This window comes from Panthera pardus, unplaced genomic scaffold (assembly GCF_024362965.1).
Source record: "Panthera pardus isolate Hobbes unplaced genomic scaffold, ASM2436296v1 HiC_scaffold_24, whole genome shotgun sequence".
NCBI lineage: Eukaryota > Metazoa > Chordata > Mammalia > Carnivora > Felidae > Panthera > Panthera pardus.
In genome coordinates this window covers 126,626,408-126,636,405 of record NW_026526810.1, presented here as the reverse complement: position 1 = coordinate 126,636,405, position 9,998 = coordinate 126,626,408, and positions in this window count along the sequence as shown.

Genomic DNA, 9,998 nt, shown 5'->3' with positions numbered 1-9,998 from the left:
GTTCCACAAATGAGCGAAATAATATTTGTCTTTCTCTGACTTACCTCACTTAGCATTATACTCTCTATGTCTATCTATGTTATTGCAAATGGAAAGATTACATTTTTATGGCTTAATAATATTCCATTGTATATATATATACCACATCTTCTTTATCCCATTCATCTAGCGATGGATACTTGGGCTGCATCCATAATTTGGCTATTGTAAATAATGCTGCAATAAATAAGGAGTGCATGTACCCTTTCAAATTAGTGTTTTTGTATTTGGGGGGTAAATCACACCCAGCAGTGCGATTATTAGATCATAGGGTTCTATTTTTAATTTTTTGAGAAACCTCCATGCTTTTTTCCACAGTGGCTGCACCAGTTTGCATTCCCACCCACAGTGCATGAGGCTTCTCTCTTCCCCGCATCCTTGCCAACACCTGTTGTTCCACTACACAACCATTAGAATGGCTCCGTTTCACGACTGACCATACCACGTGTTGGAGGTACAGGTCATACAGTGGTTGTACAGCCACTTTGGAAGACAGTTTTATCATTTCTTAGAAAGTTAAACTTCTGCTGACCACATTCTTACGTACTTTCCCAAGAGAAATGAAAGTACATGTCCATACAAAGACTTCTACCCAAATGTTCATGGCAACTTTACTTAGACTAGCCCAAAACTAGAAACAACACAAATATCCATCAATAAGTGAATGGATAAACAAATTGGGCTATGACCACACAATGGAATACTGCTCAGCAAAAAAACGGAATGAACTATGGGTATAACCACAACAGGGGTGAACCCCAAATCATTATGCTGAGCAAAAGAAACCAAAGAGAATACACATTGTATACAAACCAATCTATTGCAACAGAAAGCAGATCAGTGGTTGGCTGGGGGTGGGGTGAAGCAGTGGGAGGGGCATTGGGGACACTTTAGCAGGGGATGGATATTTTCATTATCTTGATTGTGGTGATGTTTTTTACTGGCATACACATTTGTCAAAAATTACCAAATTATACACTTTATATATGTGTCTTTTATTATATTTCAATTACATCTCAGTAAAGCTAATAAAAATTAAAAATGGAAACATGAAGACAATATAACCACAAATCCTGGCAAGATTAAAAGATGTATGATATCTCCAAGGGCAACAGGACAGAAAAAGCAAATTTAAAAAGCTGGAAGAGGGGCACCTGGGTGGCTCAGTCGGTTGAGCGTTCGACTTAGGCTCAGGTCATGATCTCACAGTTTGTGAGTTTGAGCCCCACGTCGGGCTCTGTGCTGACAGCTCAGAACCTGGAGCCTGCTTGGGATTCTGTGTCTCCCTCTCTCTCTGCCCCTCCCCCACTCAGCCTCTGTGTCTCTCTCTCTCTCTCAAAAAATAAACATTTTTTTTAAAAAGGAAAAAAGAAAACAAAATAAAAACCTGGAAGAATGCATTCTTCCCTAACAAATTCTAAGTTACCAAAATGAACCTAAGAAGTGATGGAAACTTTGCATAAACCAATTATCATTAAAGAGACTGGAAAAGGTATTAAGCAACTGCCACTAAAATAAAACCAGAATCAGATTAACAGCTGAGATTTGTCACCTATACAGAATAGATCATTCCAATAGTATTTGAATGTTTCCTTGCCATAAAAAAAGTGGAAACTCCCCCAATTATTTTTCTTTTTTTTTTAATTTTTTTTAACGTTTATTTATTTTTGAGACAGAGAGAGACAGAGCATGAACAGGGGAGGGTCAGAGAGAGAGGGAGACACAGAATCTGAAACAGGCTCCAGGCTCAAAGCACAGAGCCCGACGCGGGGCTCCAACCCACAGACCGCGAGATCATGACCTGAGCCGAAGTCGGATGCTTAACCGACTGAGCCACCCAGGCGCGCCCCCCAATTCTTTTTCTAAAGTTTACGTACCTTTAATGGTAAAAATGATCAGTGATTCCAAATACAATATTAGTGAATCGAATCCAGCAGTGCAGTTAAGTGCACAATACAGCATGACCAAGTCGTATAGTCCAAGGGTGCAAGGACAATTCAGGGTCAGGAAGCTAAGCAACAAAGTTCATTTCAAATGCATCAGTAAGTTAAAAGAGAAACATTAAATAATCATATAATTTAATCCTTAAAAGGTACTTGATAAAATTTGGTAGCTCTTCCTTTGATAACATAGGCATAGTTACGAAAACATCAATAGCAAATGATATCTTTAAGCGACAAAACACTGAAGCGACATCAGTGAAAATCAAGAACATGACCAAACATTTGTGGAACAAAGGTACTCCAAGTCCCCTTCCATGGTACCCCTTCTTGAATGTACGCGTCATGTGTCCAGGGATTTTGCTTTATCCCCCCAGGTATCCTCAGCCCCTAGGGCACTGCTTGACTCTCAGCAAACATTCAACGAACATTGGTCAAATGATCAAAACCATTAGGAACAAGGCAGGACAACCTGCTACTATAACAGTCCACGTCGTCTTGGAAGTTATAACAGGAACACTAGGACCAAGAAATAAGGTACTGGCATAACACTGGAAAAGGAAAGATAAAAACCATCTATTTGTTGCTGGTATTATTTTATAACCAGGAAGGCCAAGAGATTCTCATGAGAAGAATGCATTAGAATCAATAAAATTCCTTGGGGCGCCTGGGTGGCTCAGTCGGTTAAGCATCCCAACTTCAGCTCAGGTCATGATCTTGCAGCTCACGAGTTCGAGACCCACATCAGGCTCTGTGCTGACCGCTCGGAGCCTGGAGCCTACTTTGGATTCTGTGTTTCCCTCTCTCTTCCCCTCCCCCACTCGTGCTCTGTCTCTCTCTCTCTCTCTCTCTGATAAATAAATAAACATTAACAAAATTTATAAAAAATCAATAAAATTCATGAAGTTCATAAAGTGGCTTATAAGTTAAATGCACAAAATAACCATTCTCTATTTTAATTTCCTAGAAAAATGGGGTATTTTTCCCATTCATAATAGCAACAAAATCTATTAAGTACTTGGAAGTAATGTAACAAGATTAGAACCTATATGAAGAACACTATAAAAATCTTTTTGAAAGCCATAAAATAAGATTTGAGCAAAAGGAAAGACACATCATGTTCTTTTTTTTTTTTTAATTTTTTTAATGTTTATTTTTGAGACAGAGAGAGACAGAGCATGAATGGGGGAGGGTCAGAGAGAGAGGGAGACACAGAATCGAAGCAGGCTCCAGGTTCTGAGTTGTCAGCACAGAGCCTGACGCGGGGCTCGAACCCACAGACCGCGAGATCATGACCTGAGCTGAAGTCGGACGCTTAACCGACTGAGCCACCCAGGTGCCCCAAGACACATCATGTTCTTGGCTGGGAAAAAATACAAAAATGTCAATCCTTTAACCCGTCATTAGAATAGATAAATAGATCAGTAAAATGTATTGTCCCCTAATATAAATATAGTAGTATTCATATTGACAAAGGTATTATTTCAAATATGTGGAAAATAGCGGATTTTTTAATTAAATGGTGCTGGCACAACGGGCTAGTCACCTGGATGAAAATACAGTTGAAGGCCTATCTTAGCACCATATATAAAAGTAAATTCTAGAGGCACCTGACTGGCTGAGTCAGTTAATCGTCCGACTCTTGATCCCGGAACAGGTCATAATCCACAGTTCATGAGACTGAGCCCTGCATCAGGCTCTGCACTGACAACACAGAACCTGCTTGAGATTCTCTCTCCATCTCTCTCTCTCTCTCTCTCTCTCTGCCCCTCTCCCGCTCATGCACTCTCTCTCAAAATAAATAAATAAACTTAAAAAAATAAATTCTATATGGATTGAAGCATAAACATCTTTCAAAAAAATATAAAATATCACATGTATAATCTAGGACAGGGAAGACTGTGGACAAAACTGGAAATCCAAGAGCTATAAAGGAAAGGTGAGCATTTGGACTACATAGAAATTAAAATCACGTTTCAGAAAAAATACTATAATCGAAGTCTGTATATTATGACAACTTTAGAATCATCAGGGAAACACAGATCAAAACTCCAATCAGCTACCACCTCACACCTGTCAGAATGGCTAAAAGCAACAATACAAAAAACAACAGGTGTTGGCAAGGATGTGGAGAAAGGGGACCCTCTTGCCCTGCTGGTGGGAATGGAAGCTGGTGCAGCCACTCTGGAAAACAGTGTGGAAGCTCCTCATAAAAGCTAAAAATAGAACTACTCTACGATCCAGCAATTGCACTACTAGATACGTATCCAAAGAAGACAAAATACTAATTCGAAGGGACACACGCACCTCAATGTTTATAGCAGCATTATCTTCAAAGCCAAATGACGAAAACGTCCCAAGTGTCCATCAACTGATGAGTGGATAAAGAAGTGGCATATATATACGAATGTGCATGCCAAAACCTTGCCATTCATTCTTTGGATGGAGCTAGAAAATATAATGCTAAGTGAAACAAGTTAGAAAGACACATACCATATGATTTCACTCCTATGTGGAATTTAAGAAACAAAACAAGCAAAGGGGGAAAAAGAGAGAGAGAGAGGCAAACCAACAAATAGACTCTTAGCCATAGAGAACAAACTGATGGTTACCAGAGGGGAGGTGGGTGGGAGGATGTGTGAAATAGGGATGGGGAGTAAGGAGGGCACTTGTGATGAGCACCAGGTGTCGTAGGGAAGTATTGAATCACTATTCGTACACCTGAAACTAATATTACACTGTACGTTCACTAACTGGAATTTACATAAAAACTTTTAAAAAATAACGAACTTAGAAGATATTTTAAAAACAGAGAACAAATTATTTATGATCCCTAAATATAGAAAGAGCTCTTACATTTCAGCAAAAAAATGGATTAGGTAGCCCAATGAAAAAGTAGATTGTTCACAGACAGGCAAATCCGAAAGACAACAAACACGAAAAACTGCTCAAATTTGATGATACTCAGGGAAATTCAAGTTAAGATAACAATGAAATGATCCTTTTACTAGTGGCCTGGTAGCATCTATTCCTTATAGGGATATCAGAATATTCTCAGATATTGCTGGTAGAAATGTTAGCATCAGACTTTCTGGAAAATAATCTGACAGTAGCCACCAGTCCCTTTCCTGGGGACCTAGCCCATAGAAATAAGAGAGTATATATATTCTATGAACTTTATTGTAGCATTGTTTATACTAGCAAAAATAAAACAAGTACAAAGTGAATGTTTACCAATAGAAAATAGATACATGCCCCAAACCATGGAGTATTATACAGCCTTTATAAAGACTGAATTAGGGATATACTGGGTGACTTGGACGAACTTACATGAGATATAAAAAGCAAGACGGAGATAAGGGTGTTTAATTCTACTTTTATAAGACAATATATGTTTGTGGATATATGTTTATTTTGTATGTGATTAAACATGAGGAAAAGACAGGATGATATCAATTAAGTCATTCACATAAATTCCCCTGGTGCATGGTATGAAAGTAGGGAAGGATGTAAAGGAGAAGAAGGAGAATGAGAAGGGAAACAACCAAAAAGCTAAAGAAAAAACACTGCATCAAAAAAAAAAAGTTTATATGTATTTTTGTAAAATTATAAGTGGGTGTTTTTGCAATTTTACGTATGGTTGATTCTTCTTTCTTGCAGATTCTATATTTTCCAGTTTGCCTATTTACTAAAATTTATTTGTAACTCCAAATCGATCAACAGAAACACACATTAAAACAAGGTTATGGTCAGTTGACAAAAATGTGGTGACCAGAGGCTCACAGGAACCTAAGCCTATGTTTCATTAGAAGCGATGATGCACTATTCACTAATTCAGGGTTTGCAGTGACCTTGGAGAATGTAACTACCACATATAATGAGAACTGACTGTGTTTAGTACCCATTTTTTAAAAGATGAGGTAAGGGAGAAATTATCTTATATTTTCCATGCTAAAATACTTGAGTGTTCTTAACAACTGTATTTATCTTATTCACATTAAATCTTACTAAATCTGATTAGTTCTGGGAGTTTGCTGATTTCTTTGCTAATTTCTGAGTTCCTTGATTTCATACAATGATGTCACATTTTAGTCTCATCATTTCCAACAAGTACTTCTTGTACTTTTTAATGTCTTTATATATTGTCAGTGCCTTTTAAACAACAGAAAAAAAGGGTGAAAAATGAGGTTCCTTGTAATATCGCTGAGTTAAAAAAGAATAACTTTGGAGCGCAGGTCACAAACTCAGTATCTGTGGGGCCAGGCATGTCATTTTGCACAATCAGGTGTCCCAGAAGCACCCCCTTGTGGAAGCTTCATTACAAACATTGCAATTTTCAGTGTTTGCAACTAATTCAGAATTTTTTAATACATGTGTGAGCCAGATACAGTCGAAAGTCTGCCAGTTTATGGCATGTTGCCACATGTTGACTTTTAAAAAAAGGTTTTTTTTTTAAAATATTTTTTTAACGTTTTTTTAAATTTATTTTTGAGACAGAGAGAGACAGAGCATGAACAGGGGAGGGTCAGAGAGAGAGGGAGACACAGAATCTGAAACAGGCTCCAGGCTCTGAGCTGTCAGCACAGAGCCCGATGCGGGGCTCGAACTCAAGGACCGCAAGATCATGACCTGAGCCGAAGTCGGCCGCTTAACCGACTGAGCCACCCAGGCGCCCCTAAAAAAAGTTTTTAAATGTTTTTGAATGTTAATAACTCTGTTCCACAGCAGCTGCTGGTATATTGTATTTACCATTTATTCAAGTGTTAGTGGGAAATCTAAATGTGCTTAAAATAAAAATGACAAATTATACGGATGATACTGATAAGCTACACAGTAGAAATAATAGCTTCTAGTAAGCTCCACCATTAGAAGCATGTCTGCTTGATTCACAACCCAATATTGAAAAGAAAAAATTAATCACTTTAGAAAGAAAAAAATGGCTTTGGTAAAGATCTTAGATTACTTTGATTAAATAATCTAAGTTCTAATCTAATGTTCTTAGCAAAAGAAAAACACATTAGATAGATAAATGAATTAAGGAATTTCAAAAGGGATATAAAACAACACCACCTAGAGGAATTTTCATCCTTTTTAATTAAGTCTGCTGAATTTCTGGAACTTCTTTTTCTTGGGAACAAATGTTTTTAAACTGCTCTACTGACTCATCTGCATATGGTTACCTATTGTAGCTACAAGGCACTTACTGATTCTTCTAATAGTCAGAAACTTAAGGGCTTACAGGGGCCAGGCACGGATAAAAAAGCAGGACAAGTGAGCACTGACAGGTGTGTATGCTCTCTCTAGACGTAGTTTCTACTCTGTGTCACCTATCCGTTGTTGTCCCATGGTAATGTGAGCAGTGTGGCCAGATTTCCCAATCCCTGAAGAGAAGTCAGAAGTCCAGATTTTTTATGTAAAATTTCCCAATTTTTAAACTATGCAGGCAAGTGTCATAGGTCAGCGAACTGGATCTAACCCTTAGATTAGTAGTTTGCAACCCCTGGTTAAAGGATCAAAAGGTTAAGCAGGCAGAAATCAGAAACATGTTGATTATTAGAATTTTAACTGACACTGGTGGCCCCGTAGGGCATTGGACCATAATCTCTGTTCTTTATCTCCTTCTCCTCCCTTTAGAAATGTAAAGATATTTTGAATTTCAAATGTCTTCTGAAAACGCAGCTCTTTGCCAAGCATTCTCACGTATAGTTTATCAAAAGAGCCAACACGCTCTTGATGTTTGTTCTATTATTTAATGTTTTAAAACTGAAGAAGTCAATTCCATTAGGAAATATCAAAAAGCTGACTCCCAAATTCAAAAAGATCATGTTGAACTTCTGGGTCAAAAGAGTTGGTGGAGGGTATAAAGGGATGACCACACTAATAAGAAACATCTCCACCTTCCGGCTCCTAGACGAAATGCAACAGAAAATAGTATTGGGAGCCAGTTAGTGCCTAACTGGTTACAAGAAAAGTTCTGAGTCGGGCCGCCTGGGTGGCTCAGTCAGTTGGGCCTCTGACTTCGACTCAGGTCACGAACTGGTGATGTGCGGGTTTGAGCCCCGTGTCGGCTCTGTGCTGACAGCTCAGAGCCTACAGCCTGCTTTGGATTCTGTGTCTCCCTCTCTCTGCCCCTCCCCTGCTCATGCTCCGTCTCTCTCTGTCTCTCAAAAATAAATAAGCATGAAAAAAAAAAAAAGTTCTGAGGACAGCCACAAACATTTGAGTTGCTCTGGCAACCTATTATACAGGAGGCTTGTCAGTGTATCCTGAATGGGATCCAGTTCTGGAGTGATCATTGCTAGAGTTTCAGAGATAACATGCCCGGTTTCCGTGCAACTTTATTTATTTCTGTACAGAAAACATAGTGTACATGTAATGACTCTCTAGACGTAGTTTTTGGTAACTGGATATGATAGGACGATATATCAGTCAGGGTTTAAGAAGACACTTAGGGAAGGTGGAAGGATGAGGAAAGTATAAAGAATAACTAAGTCACTTTACAATTTTTTTTAATGTTTATTTATCTTTGAGAGAGAGAGAGGGAGAGAGAGAATCCCAAGCAGGCTCTGCACTGTCAGTGCAGAGCCCAATGTGGGGCTCGAACTCACAATTGGTGAGATCATGTCCTGAGCCGAAATCAAGAGTCGGGTGCTTAACCGACTGAGCCACCCAGGCACCCCAAGACACTTTACAATTTGACCAGAGCAGCCCTGATCATGTCATGCAAATTATCTTGTAAATCTTTTAAGCATGTCTTTCATTAGTTCCCAACTCTGTTAAAAAGACAGAAGATAAAGGATAAAGGATACCCAAGTACTATTGCATGCTTGTAATCCTAAAATTTTTTTCAGTGTAACCTGCATTCTTCAGGACAATTTGAGACGTTTTGGTTTGAAAATTATCTAGTTCAGGCCAGCTGGGTGGCTCTGACTTCGGCTCCGGTCATGATGTGGCAGTTTGTTGGGCTCTGTGCTGACAGCTTAGGGCCTGGAGCCTCCCTCTCTCTGCCCCTCCCCCACTCACGCTCTGTCTCTGTCTCTCTCTGAAAAATAAACATTAAAATAAAATAAAATAATCTAGTTCAAGTAGAATCCCAATAGTGAATACCTGGTAGGTAATGACACTGTCTTACTGGGTCCATATTCTGTTTAAAAAGTAAATCTGTTGCTAAACCATATGGGAGGGTGATACAAACTTTTTTTTTTAACCTTTATAATAAAGACTTGACATTCCCTCTATACATCATATTAACAAGCAATTTTAAACCATGGTTTTTAAAAAAATAACAGGGAATGGGGCCTCTGGGTGGCTCAGTCAGCTAAGCATCTGACTTCGGCTCAGGTCATGATCTCGCCACTCGTGAGTTCGAGCCCTGTGTCGGGCTCTCTGCTGTCAGCACGGAGCCTGCTTCGTTCCTTTTCCCCTCTCTCTCTGCTCCTCCCCAGTTCATGCTTTCAGCCTCAAAAATAAATAGAAACATGAAAAAAATTTTTAAAAAAACAGGATATACTTAACACTCCTCGATATATTATCATATGCTCTTAATAAAAGGGACTCTTTAGAAGTATTGTATCCATTATTTGAAGAGGAAAAATGATACATCTTTTTGATGAATAGATTCCTGTGGTAGAAAGAACATTGAATTCAGGGTCCAGAGCCCCACCTTCAAGCTTTAAGCTTCAAACGCCATCTTCTCTCTTGCCAGCTATGAGAAGCTTGGGTGAGCCCTAATTCTCTCAACCTCATTTTTCTCCTCACTAAAATGAGAGGCTTGGATTTCATGATTTCTGGAGTTCAATCCCACTGCAACCACCTTTAATCGCATTTATTTTTATTCTGAAGAGTGCTTCCTAGATATTGTTTGGCTAATTGATGAAAACTGTAAAATAAGAAAATACCAATCATTTTTTAGCAGAAGACACATAGGATATGAAATTGTGAAAACCCCTTTAAATACAGAATTATCCTATGAACCATCATATCCCCAGAAAAGTTAAAGTACGATAGTCTTAGGAGGAA